The sequence below is a fragment of the Chlorocebus sabaeus genome, chromosome 29 (genome assembly GCF_047675955.1).
Source record: "Chlorocebus sabaeus isolate Y175 chromosome 29, mChlSab1.0.hap1, whole genome shotgun sequence".
In the NCBI taxonomy this organism is placed as follows: Eukaryota; Metazoa; Chordata; class Mammalia; order Primates; family Cercopithecidae; genus Chlorocebus; species Chlorocebus sabaeus.
In genome coordinates, this window is record NC_132932.1 from 18,247,979 (window position 1) to 18,267,407 (window position 19,429).

The 19,429-nt window shown below is 44.7% G+C and overlaps 1 protein-coding gene across 8 annotated transcripts in view; it reads left to right on the forward strand.

Moving 5' to 3' along the window:
* The window catches only part of NTRK3 (neurotrophic receptor tyrosine kinase 3), a 402,674-nt gene that overhangs the window by 135,849 nt on the left and 247,396 nt on the right, over positions 1-19,429 (forward strand). The gene's annotated exons all lie outside the window — the stretch shown is intronic.

Sequence of the window (19,429 nt, forward strand, 5' to 3'; positions counted from 1 at the left end):
AATGGGTACAGATTGCCCTGTTTCCAGAAGATTTCTGCCTTTGCACTCTCTGCTCTTAATGAACCTGATCAAGGAACAGCAAAGCAAGCTAGTTTTTCTTAAGTCATCTGAGATATTTTGACTAAGAGAAAGACATGTTCAGGCAAATTATAAAGATGGGATAGAAGTTTGTCTGAAAGCCAGATGACTTAAACAAAATCAGACCACTTTTAGGCACCTAGATTGGAGATGTCTTATCTGCAAACAGATAAGGCACATGCCAAACAGGGCTTTCTAGGTCTAGAAGATGAGACGACCACTGAGTAAGCGCACAGCTTTCAATCTTTGGATAATCCTTGGGCTCCTGGTTTTGAGGACTGGCACTATTATTGCCTATGCAAAGTTTTCCTACCATGCAGGGAGCTTTTCTAGCTCTTCCTCTTTCCACCTGAGAAAACATCGGGGCCTTGACCAAAGAGAAGAATGGGGCATTATTGCTCTTTCCCTGAGGAGGCGCACCACCAGCTGAGACCCTGCAACATGCTTGGCAGTGCTGTGAGAGCAGAGCAGATTTTTCCTATTAATTGTCATCCTGTTTCTGGAACAGCATGTCCCCATGTCGGATGGATTAGGCAGCACCCAGGGTGGTGCCTCTCTTCAGCTGTCCTCAGAGCTTCCCTCTCCCAGGCAGAGCTTCTGCTCCCCTCTCCCAGGCAGAGCTTCCTTTCTTGGCCCTGGTTGGGTCAGGAGAACATGTCCACGTAGGTGGAAGTGAAATATCCTCTATTGTAAAGTCAGGCAACTTGAAGTTATACTGGAGTTATAGGCAAGATGAGATGGTATATCTAAGACTCACCTTGTTTAGAATTAAGCCTGAATCTCTTTGATCTTTATGAAGCCAGATTATGTTTAGGTCTCACTTTAGGATAAATAAGTGCAAATAAAAAATAAAATTCTAAGCCCCCCAACCATCTGAATGCATACCTCTTCTCAACAAGGGCATCCCAAAGTTAACCTGAAAAACTAGTTCAGGCCATGATGGGAAGGAGGGAGCCATACATGCCTCATTATACCCTCCTTCTTTTTGGAATTACTGATAGAATAGACTCTTTAAGTCTGATGAGAAACATTTGCAATCTATTCTCTCTGAAGCCTGCTATCTGGAGGCTTCATCTGCATCATAAAACCTTGGTCTGTATAACCTCTTACTGAACCTTCCTATTGAAAATAACTCTTTCAACCAATTGCCTGTCAGAAAATCTTTGAATATGCCTATGACTTGGAAGCCCCTGCTTCCAGTTGTCCTGCCTTTCTGGTCTGAACTAATTTACATCTTACATGTATTGATAGATGCCTGATGTCTCCCTAAACTGTATAAAACCAAGTTGTGGCCCAGCCACATTGGGCACATGTTCTTAGGATCTCCTGAGGGCTGTGTCACAGGCCATTGGTCACTCATATTTGGCTCAGAACAAATCTCTTCAAATATTTTACTGAGTTTGACTATATTCTTTGACTAAATGCCTCAAGCTGCATTAACCTTTGATCTTTTATTGCCAGCGAGCATCACAGTCTTGGATAAAGAGTGATGACATGGGTACCAGAAGTTCCCCAGCTTTGACTTAGGGAAACCCTCGTCTCTTCATATCCACCCCAGTCTCAGTTTTGAATTTTCAAATCTGGATGAGAATCTGTGATACCACTTAATTGCTCATTGGCTTCAGCAAAGTTATTTACTTTCTCAGTGCCTCTGTTTCCTCAACTTCAAAATGGTGATAATACTACCTCCATCACTGGGTTGCTGTGAGTGTCGAGATCTATGTGTAACTGGCATATAAAAAGGCTCCATGGGAACTGTTTCTCCCTTCTTTATGTATAAACCTTTATAGGCTTCTTTTATTGCCTTCCAAGGGCTGCCCATCCAAGACTCAATCATGCCCTCTTTTGTCCTGCACAATATTTAGTAAAATGCTTTTATTATACACTATTTCCAGTACATCATCAGTTCTTTGCTGATAGACCATATGTCTGTCCTACTTGACCAGTAGCGACCTATGGCAGAAACCACAGATCACTCAGCCTAGTATGCCTGAAAACACCACACAACATTTGACAATTGCTTGTTGAACTTAGAAATGAATGACTTTAATTTTAATCATAAAAAAGTACAGCTTGTAAGTTAACAATGGGCTAGTTAGAGTTAACTGGGAGATCTGAGAAGTCTGGGCAGTGGAAAGTAGAGTAATAATAATAGGGAAAACTCATAAACAATTCCCCCGTCCACATCTGAGGGCTAGGTGTGTCGATAGGGGGGGCCTACTAATAGGAGCTTTACTTCCTTCTGAGAAATCAATATAGAAAAAGACAAAGATTAATATTCCATCCACCCAGAATAAATGACTTACTGTTTTGTCTTATGTTTGCATCTACTGTTGCAGTTATGGAAGATATAAAATATGACTAAAACTAAAACCCATTTAGTCACCCCCACTGGTCCTATTCCCATCCCTGTCTCCATAGGCAGCTGCTAGCCTGAGTTCAGCATCCTCCAGTTCACTTGCTGAGGCCTCTTTCTCTGTATCTCTGTCTCTGCGTGTCCCTGTAGGCTGTCTCTCCCCTCATGGCTGGCTCCCAGATACACTCACACCTCCCAGCCTGCCAAATTAGCAACCACCTCTACTACATGAAAGATGAGTGGCTAAGGCTGGTAAACAGTTCATTTTCATACTTCTACCTATATGTGTATGTACACATATATGCATATGTCTCTGTATATCCATATGTAGACACACACACATGCATATATATCAATACACTTACAAAATGCATCACTCTGTGTATATTTTAATTATATTCAAGCTTATACTCTGAGTAACTTGCATCTTGCTTTATTTCTTTATCATACGTTGGACATCTCTCTCTGTTGGTATGTGTAGGAATTCCAATAGGAGCCCATTTTATGGGAGATGAATATATGAACCAGATCTCATGGAAACAAACTGAACATGCTTTGTCTCAGAGCCCTCCAACTGCCAAGGTGTTGATCAAAATTTTGGCTTGGGGAGGGGGTCACCTTAGGACAGAAGCCCGTTTTCTTTTGGCATCACAGAGGTTTTAAGATGGCGCTAAGTGTACAGTAGGGGTTTCTTTTTGCTATTGATAAAGTCTAATGCCTCAGAGTGGCAGGGGTGATTTGTAGAGTACTTGGCATGTCCTGGGCACTGCCCTATCAGCCAGCTCTCCTGACAGGGCAGGACCCTGAAAGTCCCCGCTGTGCTAGGCGTTAACTCTTTGATTGTCAGATCATGGGGTGGCCAGGGTGGTTGGGAGGTGGGTACTTGTGGGGTTCAGAGCAGGGGCTATTTACTGCAGCTACAGAAACATATAAAAATATTTCAGCATTTTAACAACTAACTAGAGTGTACCCTTGCATCCTGGGCCTGGAAATGAGATGGTTCAGAATTTAGACCAAATTCATTCTCATAAAATATTGTTAAATTAGGCATTAAAAGATCATGACAATGATCTGGCTGGGCTCTCCTGTATCCGTATTTCCAGGTGAAGAAACCAAGGCCCAGAAAGGAAGTGACTTGCTTTGATTCGGCTGAGTTTTAGCTCCACCCACTTTCCACAGCAACACAGATGCTCTAATTCCTTTGTCTTGGCTGCCGCACTGTCCACATCTACAGTGCACCATCATCATTTCATGTGGTCATTAGAACAATAACCAGGCAACAGGTGTTAGCGTGTCTGAACAATAATAAAACGTGTCCTATAGTTTTCATATAAGGTATCATAATTATTTAAGAGAAAAAGAAGCAAGTGTAAAAATTTAATAGAAAAAGAAGCCTGTAAAAAATGTATATATACATTATTTGGCCTCTTTTCCTCTTGACCACCTCATAAGTACCTTTAAATACTTCTAGATCAGAGATACTGTGAGAGTTACTTCATACTTCTTGGCTTCCTCTTACTCCCATGGAGAAAATGGAATAATGGTTTATCAGAGTTGAAACAGACCTTAGGCTTATTAGGCTAATGTGCCCATTGTACAGCTAAGGACACTGAGACCCAGAGAGATGCAGTGATGTGCCAGAGCACACAGCTAGGGAGAACCTCCTGGCCCTGCTATTCCACATACTCGGTTTGTGCAGAGGACCTGGGAGGGCCAGGGAAGTAAAGCTGGATTATGAATACGTCAGCTCAATCCCTCCAAGGCTCTGTTTAATTAGCTTTGAATGCTGTCCCACTTAAATGGGGCTTTCGAAAATTCTCTTATTAATCCACTTTTTCCAACCTGGGGCACTCCTGGCCTTGGGGAAAGATAGGAGCTGATGGAGGAATAGGCTCTAAGAACTTCATTTCTTTTCAGACATGCTAGAGACTGCAAGCGTGGCAGGGCAGCGGAAGCAGGAAGACCGGGAAGGAAGGGCATCAAGAACTGCTGCTTGGGCTTCCGGCAATGCTTTAAGTGCCTCATCAGCAACCACTTACCTTTCTTCCTAATGGCTGGATGTGTGCTGGTGCCTCTGATGGGCCTGTGGATGAGCACTTGCAGGACCGTTCCATTGTAAATTAGCGTTAGTTAATAGGTACTTAAAATAAAGTGGTTGCCTATTTGATTATGATTGGGGGTTATTAACATTTTTTTCCATAAACAGATGGTAACTGTCCTCTGAGTGGATTGTAGAATCCTGCCAGAGTCTTGATTTGGAGGGACTGGCTCCTGCCAAAAGATCTCAGGGGCTGCTACCTCATTGAATGATCTTGTTATCCTTCTGGTTTCACCGCTTGGTTAAGGGAATGATCAGAGTTGGGAAGGAATCATTTCTGCCTTCTCTCCTAACTTTGGGGCATTGGATTGAGCAGAGTTTCTTCCAAGTGGATGGAGGTAGGGGTGGGAGGGATCTTGGACTCCTGAGATTTAGGTTGGCATTTCTTTCTCAGCTGGGACAGAGTGTCTCTGTGCCTCTAGCCACGTGTGCAGAGCAGGGGAATTGGTACCGGAAGCGTGATGTGTGATAGGAGACATCTGAGGTGACTGAAAGGGGGCTTGGACCATGGATGAAAGCATTATTGGTATTCTTGAGTAAAATAGTTTCCTTCGCCCTGCACAGTACACTTTTTTGAGTACCTTTAGCAGGGTGTCGGAAACCAAGAGCAGTGCAAGGCAGAAATGAAACTGGGTAAAGGAATTGGGTTTCCTGTCTTCTCAAGATATGTCTGTTCTTTCTTCCTCCTTGTTTTCTTCCTTCTTGACTTCTTTTTCTATTTTCTCCTCTGAATTGACATGTGCAAGGGAGGAGGGTACCTTTGGCCTTTGCCATGATCCTGTACTTGGGACTCCTGGTGTAAGATGACTCTTTTAACATAACATTGAGAGTGGTTTCTGGCTTCTTTCCTGTGTTGTGATCCCAGGGTCCTCGTATTCTCCTAACAAATGTTTGCATACCCTCCCTGTCTTTTCTGACATTTGACAGACCTTCCAACCACCTCCCTCCCTCAGACATGCCTAGTATTTGACCAATTCTAAATTAAAGAGGTTAAGTTTATAGCTGATCCACAGGCAGGACATAAGTTTATAGAAGCCAGGGGTCTTCTGCTTCTCCTTCTCTGCTTTGAACTTCATTGAGAGGCTCTGACTGCAGACAAAGTCCCACCCAACTTGATGACTGAGTTCTAGAATGTGGTTCTTGGAGCTTTGAGAAGGCTGGAAAGCCATGTGTGTTTTTCTGGCATGCTTTTGCTGCCCTGTCCTTTTTGGGAGTTTTGCAGGTGTGCAGTGAATCATCATAGAAGTCCCTACATGGTCACCACTGGTCGTGTGGAGGCTGAACTGCTCTGATTCTCCTGTCCTCATATCTTTCTCTGAAGACTCCAGGGAACCAACTGTTCCCTTGCATCAATTCTCTGATTCAAAGGGAATTCCCTTGAAATAGAGGCTGATGCAAAATATTTTTCCTTTGTGGCTACCTGCTAGCTGGCTCTTCTTGGCAGGCCTCTCTATCCTGTTCAGCAGGGTCAACGATGACCACTATACTTGGCTCTATAGCCAAAGTGATGGCATCTCAGATTCATTTAGTTTTGGCAGTAGAACACAGTGCTTACTAACTTGTGTTGTTGCAACTGGTTCCCATAGGGTTAACAGCCCCGTGATACCTTACCCAGTTTAGAAGTTCTTCACCTTTTGTCCCTTGCTACTCATGTGACAGGTGAGAGTCACATGCCTTACACCCTACTGTGGATGTCACCAGGCTTTCCCAAAAGTGCTGGCTTTCACAGTAATTTTACACCTTAGAAAACTATCACAGAAGATGAGTTAGTAAATGAGATTTTAAAAGCTAAGAATAAAAGTAAATTCAAACTGATTTTTGGCTCTTAAAAAGTCACAAACTTTAGTAATTTATTTTTCATCAAAAATCATGGTGACATACTTCCTCACTGATCCAGTTATCCTACAGTATCACGGTACAGGATGGAAAACCAAGAGGCGCTGGGGCTGCCAGCTTTGACTTTCTCGCATCCTTCTTTGCTCCAAATGTTTTTTACCCCCTGCAAAGTCAGACTGTAGAAAGTGCTCCAATAGAACCCCTCCTCTCTTCTCATGGCACATTCTGTCTCTCTCTGCATATTCTCCTCTGGGTCTTGGAAGCTTTCACTTGCACAGAAGAGGCATGATGATAGGCTTTGGCTAATGAAAAACTGTCATGTGGCTGCAGTACCCAAGACCCGTGTTTATGCAGCTCATTCTCCTGTGAACTCTGCAGAAGGCTTTAGGATGGCCAAAGAGCAACCCTGGAAACCAAAGACAGCAAAACAGAGAGATCAAAACAACTGCTAACCGGAAAACACGTTTTTGGACTAGGGAAGAAAAACCACATGCTGAAAACAGCAGCTACAAAGCCAATGGCTGCAAATCCCCAGCCCTAGCTCCTTGTCACCCACTGCCCTTTGTGCCGTGGCTCCTCACGGAGGATGAGCTAGGCAGGGGAGAAGAGAGGAGTGCACGGCAGGTGGAGGAATAGCATCCTTCAGCCAGCTGTGCTTCCAGCAAGCAGGTGTGTCTGCCACCTGTTCCAGACCTGGAACTTCCAGAGAAGGAAGCAGAAGCCTGAGGTTGGTCTATCTCTGGCCCTTGCACTCAGAAGTGTTAATAACACTCCCTGTCACTCTTCCTCACTACCCCAGCCTACTTAGAGAGGGACCAAGCAAGTTACTCTGGTGCCTGCCTCTTTATTCTTTTCTCTTGGATCAACTCTGTTGCCACAAGCCAGAGGGGAACGTGCTTCTTGCTTCCTCCCTAACGGGATCGGCTACCTAATTTGTGTGGCCCAGTGAAAAATGTTCAAAAAAGATTAGAATTTCCAGACAGCTACAGTACAGCATTAAATCCCAAGCTAAGGTTCTTTTAAGCATGGAGCCAGGTCACAGGTCCACGAAGCCAGCTCTACTTCCTGAATACAAAATCCATCATGGCTTCAGATCCTAGCTCCTTTGTCTATCCTGAATGGTGACGAAACAGGTATTTCTATACTTCCTTTTAGAGAGAAACTGGGATTTGGGCTAAAGGCAAGAATATCAGTTGGTTTTTCACTTCTATCATAGTAGGGGAAGAGAGTGACAGGTATCAAACATTCATTGAGTACCTACTGTGTGCCAGACATCTAATGTATCTTCAAATATAGAGTCTTCATAGATGGCTATTATTCCCACTTTAAAGATGAGAAAGCTGCTCAGAATGGTTAAATTGCTCAAGGTCATGTACCTAGTAAGTATCAAAACTAGGTTTTAAATGAGTTTACTCTAAATTATTGCTTCTCAATGTTAGCTGCACATTCTAAACACCTGATAAGGTTATATAACTTCCTGAACCTGGGCCACACTCCAGGTCACTTAAATGAGGGATGGGTGTTCTTTTTTAGTTCCTCTCGTGATTTCTATGTGCAGCTAAGGTTGAGGAATGATGGTCTCAATCCAATAGATGTCGGCATATTTCACTGATTCTCCAGGTCATTTTTGTAGTCTGCAGACCAGCTCATCTGATAATGCTGGGAGCTTGTTCAATGTGCAGTTGCCTAGAGTTTACCCCATACCCACTGATTCAGACTCGGGGTGATGTGGGGGACAAGCAATTTCTCTGGGTGATCCTGAATGATTGCTGGGGTTTAGGAACCACCATCCTTTACCTGTAGAGAGACAATGGCTGATAACATGAACAGAACTTCTCAAACTTTAACATGCAAGTGAATATTGGAAGATTCTTGGGATCTTGTTAAAAATGCGGTTTCTGGTTCAGTAGGTCTGGGGAAGACTGAGAGTCAGCATTTGTTCAAGGTTCCAGACAATGCTGCTCTATGGACCATGCTTTAAGTAATAAGGGGTTAAGCTACTGATAAACACTTCAGGCCTGTGACCTGGGAACTTAGATCACCTCTCAGCTTTTTGTTTTTTTCGGAGTGCCAGTTGCAAAATGAGCCTGTCTCGAAGATCTATGGGATTTTGTGACTATGAGATTACAAACTATAACCACCAGCTTTGTTTTTTTTTAAATTTTTGTATTTTTAGTAGAGACGGGGTTTCACCATGTTGGCCAGGCTGGTCTCAAACTCCTGACCTCAGATGATCCTCCCATCTGGGCTTCCCAAAGTGCTGGGATTACAGGTGTGAGCCACCACGTCTGGCCTCTATAACCACTACTTGTAAGGCACTTCAGTTCTGTCCTCTTTGGGTAAATATGCCTCTCTTCTTTCCTAAAACTGTTTCTCTAGTGGCTTCCTTGGTTCGAAACCAAACTGCCACCTCTTTCTACATCAGGGAAAGGTCTGCTGCCACAGTTGATTTCAGTAAACTGTCAGGTCAATTAACACTGATGTCCCCACTGAAGGAGTGGGGACAGAAACTCAGAGAGGCTACCAGGCAGTGGGCAGCCAGCATTCCCAGCTCAGAGCTCCTTGAGCTTCTGGAACAGTCATTCCTCTCTTTCTCTAGAAACTTTTTTATCCTGTTTGCTCTCCCTCCCACCCCTGATCTGGAATGAAATGTTGGGGGCTATAGAAAACCGGAAAAGCTTGTGCTGGCAGGCCCCGGAGTAGCTCAGAGTGGGTCTGTTGGCTGGTGGAGGAAGCCTCATGGGTTAAGTTGTTGGGCTGCCCAGGCTGCCCGCCGGCCTCAGAGACAATGCCCTGGGTGGTGGCTGGAATCCCATTCTTCCCAGTCTTGCTGCTCTGGCGGTTGGTATTCACACTGGAAGCCTGCCCTGCCCTCTAATTTACTGCGGAATAAGAGTTGCATAGTTGGCAGAAGACCAGAGCAGTTTCCAGGACTGATAAGCCCTGGAAATGCCGAGCCTCTCTACCTGACAGGCATCTTGAATTCAAAGGGGCTTCTGTGCTGAAGCAGCCCTGCGAACCTGTTCCCAGGCAGGCGCAGAAGAATGCCAGCATCTGTCTATCTGCCAGCAGGCCTTGACATGAAGCCCCAAGGAGGGTGTCTGGGTGGTTCCAGGAACTGCCTTTCAAAAGCGAATCCTTCCAAATAAATGGAGTTCAGTGGGTTGGCCTTGGACCAGTTGAAGGGGGTGCAGAGGGGCACCCTGTGGTTGGCCTGGGCTCTAGGGGAAGCAAGCAGGATTTGAGTTATGAGCCACTATGAGTGAAAATGGCTCCCACAGCACCAGCCCCCCGCTTCATGCCTGCTTTGCAAGGGGCATGCCAGCCCGACGGGGCTGTGTGCGGTGCTTGTTGCCTTTTGAGAAGTGCTATCAGAAATCAGGGGCCATCCAAGAGCTTGGGAAAATGGACACTAATGTTTGCTGTTGCCCAGTGTGTAGAATGGGGTAGGCTTTCTGGAAAATGGCTTGACAATATTTATTAAAAACCTAAAATCATGAAAGCCCATATCCTACTGACTCCACTTCTGAGAATTTAACCTAAGGTAATACAAGTGGCTATCCGTATTTGTGGATATGGGTATCTATCCCAGTGTGACTTACAGAGTAAACTTTTTTTTAAAGAAAATTTTTTCTCTTATTTATTTTATTATACTTTAAGTTCTAGGGTACATGTGCACAATGTGCAGGTTTGTTACATATGTATACATGTGCCATGTTGGTGTGCTGCACCCATTAATTCATCATTCACATTAGGTATATCTCCTAATGATATCCCTCCCACCTCCCCCTACCCCATGGCAGGCCCCAGTGTGTGATGTTCCCCTTCCTGTGTCCAAGTGTTCTCACTGTTCAATTCCAACCTATGAGTGAGAACATGCGGTGTTTGGGTTTTTGTCCTTGCGATAGTTTGCTGAGAATGATGGTTTCCTGTTTCATCCATGTCCCTACAAAGGACACGAACTCATCTTTTTATGGCTGCATAGTATTCCATGGTATATATGTGCCACATTTTCTTAATCCAGTCTATCATTGATGGATAGTTGGATTGGTTCCAAGTCTTTGCTATTGTGAATAGTGCCACAACAAACATACATGTGCGTGTGTCTTTATAGCAGCATGATTTATAATCCTTTGGGTATATACCCAGTAATGGGGTGGCTGAGTCAAATGGTATTTCTAGTTCTAGATCCTTGAGGAATTGCCACACTGTCTTCCACAATGGTTGAACTAGTTTACAGTCCCACCAACAGTGTAAAAGTGTTCCAATTTCTCCACATCCTCTCCAGCACCTGTTGCTTCCTGACTTTTTAATGATTGCCATTCTAACTGGCGTGAGATGCTATCTCATTGTGGTTTTGATTTGCATTTCTCTGATGGCCAGTGATGATGAACATTTTTTCATGTGTCTGTTGGCTGCATAAATGTCTTCTTTTGAGAAGTGTCTGTTCATATCCTTTGCCCACTTTTTGATGGGGTTATTTTTTTCTTATAAGTTTTTTGAATTCTTTGTAGATTCTGGATATTAGCCCTTTGTCAGGTGGGTAGATTGTAAAAATTTTCTCCCATTCTGTAGGTTGCTTGTTCTCTCTGATGGTAGTTTCTTTTGCTGTGCAGAGCTCTTTAGTTTAATTAGATCCCATTTGTCAATTGTGGCTTTTGTTGCCATTGCTTTTGGTGTTTTAGTCATGAAGTCCTTGCCCATGCCTATGTCCTGAATGGTATTGCTTAGGTTTTCTTCTAGGGTTTTTATGGTTTTAGGTCTAACATTTAGCTCTCTAATCCATCTTGAATTAATTTTCATATAAGGTGTAAGGAAGGGATCCAGTTTCAGCTTTCTACATAAATAAAGAATTACTTAGAGATCTAACAATAAATGACTAAGTGTTAATACATTATGGTCCATATATATGAAACTATACAATGCAGACCTTAAAAATGACAACTTTTAAAAGTAGATATTTAATGTTTCTGAAAGGACACACATGCAAATGGTAAGAAAATCTAATAGTGTAAAAGATAATGTAGTAAAAACGTGAGTTTCAGTCCCTCCCTAATTTCCTGCCACTGGGATAACCATTACTTAGAGGTTCTTGCATATCCTTTCAGAGATAGTCAAGGCTTATAAAAGGATATGTTTCCCTGTTGCCTTTGCACAAATGCAAGCTTGTATTCACATTGTTCTGTGCCATATTATTTCTGCTAACAAACTGTCTTTGAGATGATTTAGTATCAGTTCATAGAGATCTACTGCATTCTATTTTTATAGTTGCTTACCAAGAATGATATTTTAGCAATATGTATTGACATGTGAACATGTTTACAATATATTTCCAAGTGAGAAAAGACTCTAAGCAGTTTCTCTAATGCCTTTTTTTTGTTTTTGTAAAACAAAGAGAAAATATTTTTTACACATACCTAGGAAAAATACTAGGATCATATAGAATTATAAGTCAGAATGTAAACAGTAGTTATCTTTGGGTGGTGGGATTTGGGATGCTTTTTTACTTCATCTTTTGTGATGTCTTCTGAGTTTTCTGTATTGAACCTTAAAATCAAAACAAAGCAGATGTGAGACCTATGAGGACAGTGGAGCTGTTCCTCCCTCAGTGGATCCCGAGGCCGACTCATTCCCCCACCCAGGATCCATCTGCCCATTTGTGGTGAAAGCCACGGCTCTGGTGTCACTTAGGGTTGCTGACTGCACAGAGCAGGATTCCCATAATGTTGCCTCATGCCATGTGCTTGACAGTCATTGATGGTGGTGTGTGTAGGGGGGAGGGCGGGGGGGGTGTTGATGAAAATGCAGATTCCTGAACCACATCTACTGAATCTCATACCTTGATAGTAGGCCCTGGGAATTTGCATTCTTAAAAAACAGGCTAAGTGGTCATACTGCCATTAAAGTTTGAGAAATAATTGTGTAGATAAGGAATTTGCCAACTGTTTCATAAAAGAGCAGAGAGTAAATATTTTAGACTTTGCTGGCTATATGTTTTCTGTTGCAATCACTCAAGGCTGCTGTTGTAGCATGAAAACAATCATAGTCAATATGTAAATGAATGAGCATGGCTGTGTTCCAATAAAACTTTATTTATAAAAAACAGGTGCCAGGCCAGATTTGGCCTGCAGGTCATAGTTTCAGACCCCATAGTTTCATGTTACCCTTAAAAAAAGTTAGACCAGGTGTGGTGGCTCTCACGTATAATCCCAGCAGTTTGGGAGGCTGAGGTGGGTGGATCACCTGAGGTCAAGAGTTTGAGACCAGCCTGGCCAACATGGCGAAACCCCATCTCTACTAAAAATACAAAATTTAGCTGGGTGTGGTGGTGTGTGCCTTTAATCCCAGCTGCTCAACTGGGTGTGCCTTTAATCCCAGCTACTCAGGAGGCTGAGGCAGGAGAATCACTTGAACCCAGGAGGCAGAGGTTGTAGTGAGCCAAGATCGTGCCACTGCACTCCAGCCTGGGCAATGCAGTGAGACTCTGTCTCAAAAAAAAAAAAAAAAATTGATCAGCAGGTGGGGGAGTCTACCAAGAGCTCCTTCTATTTGAAGAAGCAGGTCATAATATTAATAGCTACAATTAATTAAGTGATTATTTTATGTCTGGCAGTTTTCAGACACAACCTACACCTTGGTACAGCCCTGCATAGTAGCTATACCAACAAGGCCATTGAAAGAACAAAGTGATTAGCCCAAGCTTACATGATCAGTAATGGCTGGCTTGGCCTGAATGCAGACTTGGGGAGGAAAGTGGTAATGCCACAGTCTATTATTCTCTGTTCTTTGGGAAATAATGATTTCAAAATCTCTTCCCAGGGCACTGGACACACAGGTCCCTCTAAGTCCCCAGCCTAAGGAGGAATAATCACAGCCACACACTTGGTGGTGGTACAGATCCTGGGGTAATTCTGTATCTCCCAGATGCCTTGACTAATTGGGGTCCTGAGTAGTGGGGGTCTTCCAGATGCATTGGACAATGCTCAGTCTGAGGTGGCTCAGTTCACTTTCTTGAAGGGGAGGAGAGTGCTGTTGCTATAGAAATAGCTCAGGCCACTGTGAACCTTTCTGAACCCTGCTGCTCAGAGTCTCCCATCACTGTGACCAAGAGCCTTTAGAGCCAGACTCCTGACAGGAGACTTTCTTGCGTCCCTGCCCCAGTGACCATGCAAGTTTCCAGATAGCCAGTGTTAAACATTCACCCTGCTTAGAGCCCGTGGAGATAGGTTAGTGCCCTACGTGTCTGCAGATGGGGCTGGCCAAGAGAGACTGTGGCAGTGGTAGGCAGAAGGCAGTCCCTCCCTTCCTTCTGTCTTCTCCCTGCCCCAGGCTTCCTGACCCTCAACCACATCCCGAGTCTAGGGCAAAGAAAAACCCTCTGGGCTGTATTCAGCCTCTGGGGCTGATGGTTCAGCTTTATAGCTTTGTCAGGTAGCAATGTGGGTGATGCTAGTCCCTTATGAGGTTACTGTTATAAAAATACTAGTGTTTTACATTTGTAGACAGCCCAGTTTGCCTTGAGATGTTGGTTTATTACATAAAATCTTGAAGGCTTGGGCTGCTCATTGGATTAACTGAAATAATGGACATAAAACAGAAACCAGAGGCCGGGCGCGGTGGCTCATGCCTGTAATCCCAGCACTTTGGGAGGCTGAGATGGGCGGATCACGAGGTCATGAGATCGAGACCATCCTGGCTAACATGGTGAAACCCTGTCTCTACTAAAAATACAAAAAATTAGCCGGGCGTGGCAGCGAGCGCCTGCAGTCCCAGCTACTCAGGAGGCTGAGGCAGGAGAATGGCGTGAACCTGAGAGGCGGAGCTTGCAGTGAACTGAGATCGTGTCACTGCACTCCAGCCTGGGCGACAGAGCGAGACTCCGTCTCAAAAACAAACAAACAAACAAACAAAAAAACAGAAACTAGAACTTGGAATCCAGAATCCAGAACACAGTAACTGCTCAACCAAATAGTAGTAAATTGTATCATTGTTACCGTTCATATTATGACAATCAGTAGTCCGCACAGCAGCCCCGTGAAGTCAATATTATCATTCTGTTTTTTACATGCAAGAAAACTGAGATTCACAGACCCCCCTAGAGTTCTAAGGTGGGTCAGCAGGTTTGTCTGGCTTCCAAGCTGCATGCTCTTAGTCACTATCATGCATTTTAAAGTCAGAATAGAAGGAGACCTAGGGCTGCTGGGAACCTTGGGGAGTCCCCATCCCAGGGACCTGCAGGAAGCCCTTGACAGATTATTCTTCAGTTCCCTCAATCACCTGAGAGCCTCCTGCCTTCCCATAAACCAGTGAGTGTCAAACTCCCTAAGCTAACAGCTTCATACTGTCCTCTAATCAGTTAATAAGCTGCTTACCCAGCCTCAGGTGGACATTTGGCTGAGGGTTAACCGGGCCTTTTTTGGCCCTGGTCCTGGCCCTTTAATCCACTCTCCCACCCCTTTCTGCTGCCTTTCTCTCTCTCCAAGGATGCAAGCATTAATACTTCCGGAAACAACATAGCACCTCCTGGTAGAAACCTCAACTCGATATTGCACCTGAGGTCATGACTAGCCACCTGCCTTGGAAGGACCCTATCCAGGTTCAGGGAGGCAGCTTAGGAAGGTGTGAAGCAGCAGCCTGGATAGATGCCTCAGACATCGAGCCCCAAACCATGTCCAGGGGTGAGCCCCCACCCCATTGCTCATCATCTGTATCTCAGTGAATTTCCTGTAAACTAGAGACATAGGAGTCATTCTTGACATGTCTTCTTGCCCAGTCCCTATCTCTTTACGCCTCTCTGCTCTTGCACAACCCAGTCCTGTCTTTGTGACCTAAATATCTCCTGAAGTTGTCCCTTCTCTCTTTGCACACTGCCACCCCTCCATTTCCTCTGGGCTCCCACCTTAGCTTTCTAGCTAGACCTCCCACATGGCTCTGGACTTGGCCCCTTCAGTGTGTGCCCTACTCTGCAATCACAGTAGCAGACTCATGACTTTGAAATGAAAATTGGGTTCTGTAGCAGACTCCTGGTTCTGAAATGAAAATAGGGCCCAGGATGGTCTAGCCCCTGCCGTGTCCCCAGCCTGACTGAGCTATAGGGTTTCCACTCCTGCCAATCATGTTCCATGCTCCCTAAGACTGAGGTTCGTCTTGCACCTTCCCTCTGTAGCACTTTGCACAGTTATTGACAGGAGCATTTGATTGGTGCTTTGCCCCTACAAGTAGACTGTTGGATTTGCTCACTGCAGCACCATTCATGTCAGCAGACCACCTAAGACATAGGGTGCATAAATGTCCTCTGGGCCCCTTGGGCATTGCACCCAAAGGGCTGGAACCTGGAGCTCCTCCTCTGACCACCGTTAGTTTTGTTACTACTATGATGAAGATATGATCTGGGATCTTTCCTTTTTGTACCTGTGGATTGCCTGTAAGATGGAGACAAGGATATCCTGGGGGAGAATGTTCTCCTCCATCCAACAGCCCTTGCCTTGCATTTCTTCCTTTTGCCTACCCCACGGTGCCTGCAGACAGGAAGACACTAGGGCTGACCTGTCTTTTCCTAAGATCCCACCTCCATGTTTATCTGATCTTCTTTCTTCCTTATCGTCTCTTTCTTTACCAACCACTTTGTGCAGTATCTGGCCAATCCTATGGCTTCTTTTCCATGCCATGACACTAAGATTTCTTCCCCAGTCATGCTACTGGGACTCATTAAAATTTAGAGCTAGACAGGCTGGGGTCAAATCTCAGTTCTGCTGCTTGGGAGCTGTGGGGCTTCAGGTGACTTATGGACCATTCTGGGCCTCCACACCCTCAGCTGACAAATGAGAGCGATAATTCTTATCATACTGGGTTTTATGATAATTAAATGAAATTGTGTATATAAAGCAATTAGCTTAGACCCCAGTCGTGTAGTAATCACTCAATTAATGTGTTGGTGGGAGAAATCATTATGATTTTTGCTGCATTCAGAAAAGCTGTGAGTAATCCACAGGTCCCATTATGGCTGTGGTTCATAGCCTTGGTTTTATGGTAGAATCACATAGGGGTCTTTAAAAAATTTCAACAGCTAGGCTACTCCCCTAGCCAGTGGGTCAGAATCTCAGTGGATGGGCTCTTGGTGTTGGTTGTTTCTAAAGCTGCTCAGGTGATTTTCAGTGGGAAGCTAAGGCTGTGAGCCTGTGCTTTCCCATCCTCCCAGCCCCCCACCTCTTTCTGCCAGAACACAAACCTTGGAATGTAAAGGAATAGGAGGGATGCGGGCTGAAAACATGGCGGGAAAAGCTCTCCTTTATCGGGCTCCCACAACATCTCTGGCACTGTGCTTGGTGCTTCAGTTTCATGTTCCCATTTGATTTTCACTGTGAACTCATGATACAAAAATTGTTGTCCCTGCTTCTTTTAGGAGCTTTGGGAAGGACGAGCTCCTTGCTTAATGTCAGGTATTAGGTGGCTTAAGGATGAAGGACCACAATTCAAGGTTGACAAGGTTGAGGTCAGGACGCTGTCTCCTATTCTCTCCCTCTTGCAGCCTGCTGCTTTGGTGAGGTGACTGAACGCCCCAATTTTCCCCACCCTCTGCGTGAGGCCTGGCTGCTGCACCTGTCCACTGCAGTGTTTAATGACCCAGCCCGCTTGTGGCTCACTGGGCCCTTGCCAGTGATCTGCCACCTGTTCTACCATGCACGGTTGTGCTGTTTGCTTAACGGGGAAATTTAAGTGCCTTGCAAAGACTCCCCATGGATGTGGGGAGAAGCATCCACTGACTAGAAATGGGAGCACTGTTGTTGTTTTGTTATTGCCGTCAATTTCCAGGTACTCTGTTGGGTTGGAAAATAATGAAGGGTGGATGGGCAGAGAGAGGGAGGGATTCTTTCTTGTCTGACTGTGCAAGTAGATTAGAGAGAGAATTCTCTCCTTCATAGCTTCTCGAACTTTACTGTGCACGTGGAGCTCTGGGGATCTTGTTTTGATGCAGATTCTGACTTGATAGGTCTGGACTAGGGCCTGAGGTTCTGCATTTCTGCCAAGCTCCTTATGTGAGGCTGGTCCTATTGGTCTGCCAGCCACACTTGGCTTAGCAAAGCTTTAGCTTCCAGTGAGGGAGACTCAAGTCTATTTTTTGGCCCCTGCAATTTTTATTTTGGAAAGTGTCATGGAATAATATAGAAATCTGGGTTCCAGCCCTGGCTACACTTTGATTTATCTTTGGATATCTTTTGAGCTTCACTTTTATCCCCTATAATTGGAGGGATTTGAATTAAGGGCTTCCAAGGTCCCTTTCAGTTGTAACATTCTATGATTCTGTCAGTTGGAGAGGGTAGATTAGAGGGAGGATGGAGTGAGGAGGATGGGAACTAGTGGGAGGTGGGAGTTGTCAGGAGCACCCACTACATATATGGGCTATTCTTTTTAGGATCACCAGGTTTGAATCCTGAGGGGCCAGAAGTGAGGAAAATGGGCAATGAACTTCCTTTTGTGTTGTGTCCAAAATCCCAGCGTAGACTATGAACTCTGGGCAGGTAGTGAGAGTGCCTCTTGCTTCCTAACTCACATACTTGGCTTCTCCAAATGGCAGGAGTGTATTTGGGGATGTCTGCCATTCTGCGGGTTTCATGGATGGTAGGCACTGTAGGATACAGATACAAGCAAGGCACACTTTTTGTCCTTAGTGAGCACAGTGTTTTCTTAAGAGAATGGCATATCTTTCAGAACCTGGAGTCTTGCTGTTACTTTCAGATTGGAATTGCTCTTCCTGATACTGTGTGTCCAGCAACTGGGGTCTTTGCTGTGGGCTAATGTCAGCATCTCCCAGTGTCCTGACTGTTGGCTCTGGGTCTGCCCCTACTTGCCCAACACCATATCTCTAGGATGTCGCTTGCTCTCCTCCTTGGTGTCCTCTACTTGCCTGCCACTGGGATATCTCTGCTTTCTACCCCTCTCCCCCTTGTTGGTTTCTTGGATGCCCAAGTAGTGACCACTTCCAGTTTGGCTTCTCCCACTGCCTACTGGGACTTAGTGATGATAGTACATTCTATTTGGTGGGTTCAGGTCTGAGCTTGTGTTATATTTTTATGTTGCCATTCCCTGCAGAGGATTTCGTACACAGGCAGGCTTTATCCATTCTTCCCAATTAGACATATCTGTGTGCAAATGGATAGGCCTTGGGCTCCTGTCTCTCATTGCTCTTGAGAGACTAGGAATGGGCCACAATTGGGCCAGGGAGGGCTTTCAGAAGAGGGAGCCTGTGAAGTCTGGAGACAGAGTCCTGGTGTGGATGGGGGTGCTACCATGCCCTCTTCAGTTCTTCCAGACTAACAGAAGCTCTTGAAACTGCATGGAGCCCAGGAAAAGATATGCCTTTATTTTGTACTTTATAGACTTTCTTTTTGAGACATGATTTCACTCTGTCACCCAGGCTGGAGTGCAGTAATATGATCACGGCTCTCTGTAGCCTCCAACTCCTGGCCTCAAGCGATCCTCTCACTTTAGCCTCCTGAGTAGCTGGGACTACAGGCGCATGCTGCCATGCCCAGCTAATTTTTGTATTTTTTTTGGTAGAGACAGGGTTTTGCCATGTTGCCCAGCCTGGTCCTGAACATCTGAGCTCAAATGATCGACTCACCTCAGCCTCCCAAAGTGCTGGGATTACAGGTGTGAGCACTGCGCCTGGCCTGTGGACTTATTTTTATAAAAGGAATATATATTCATTATATAAAAATCTAGAAAATATTGTATAAAAAATTAGTGGTAATCTTATTTTTCAGAAATGACCACTGTTAGCATCATATGTGTGAATACATATATGTAAATGTATATATGTACATATGCATATATATCTATGTAACTGTAAATCTGTACCTAAGTATCTATATTCCCATACTTTTAAAAAATTTTTTGAGATGGAGTCTTGCTCTGTCGCCCAGGCTGGAGTGCAGTGGGGCAATCTCAACTCACTGCAATCTCCACCTCGCAGGTTCAGGCAATTCTCCTGCCTCAGCCTCCTGAATAACTGGGATTACAGGCACCCGCCACCATGTCCAGCTAATTTTTATTGTATTTTT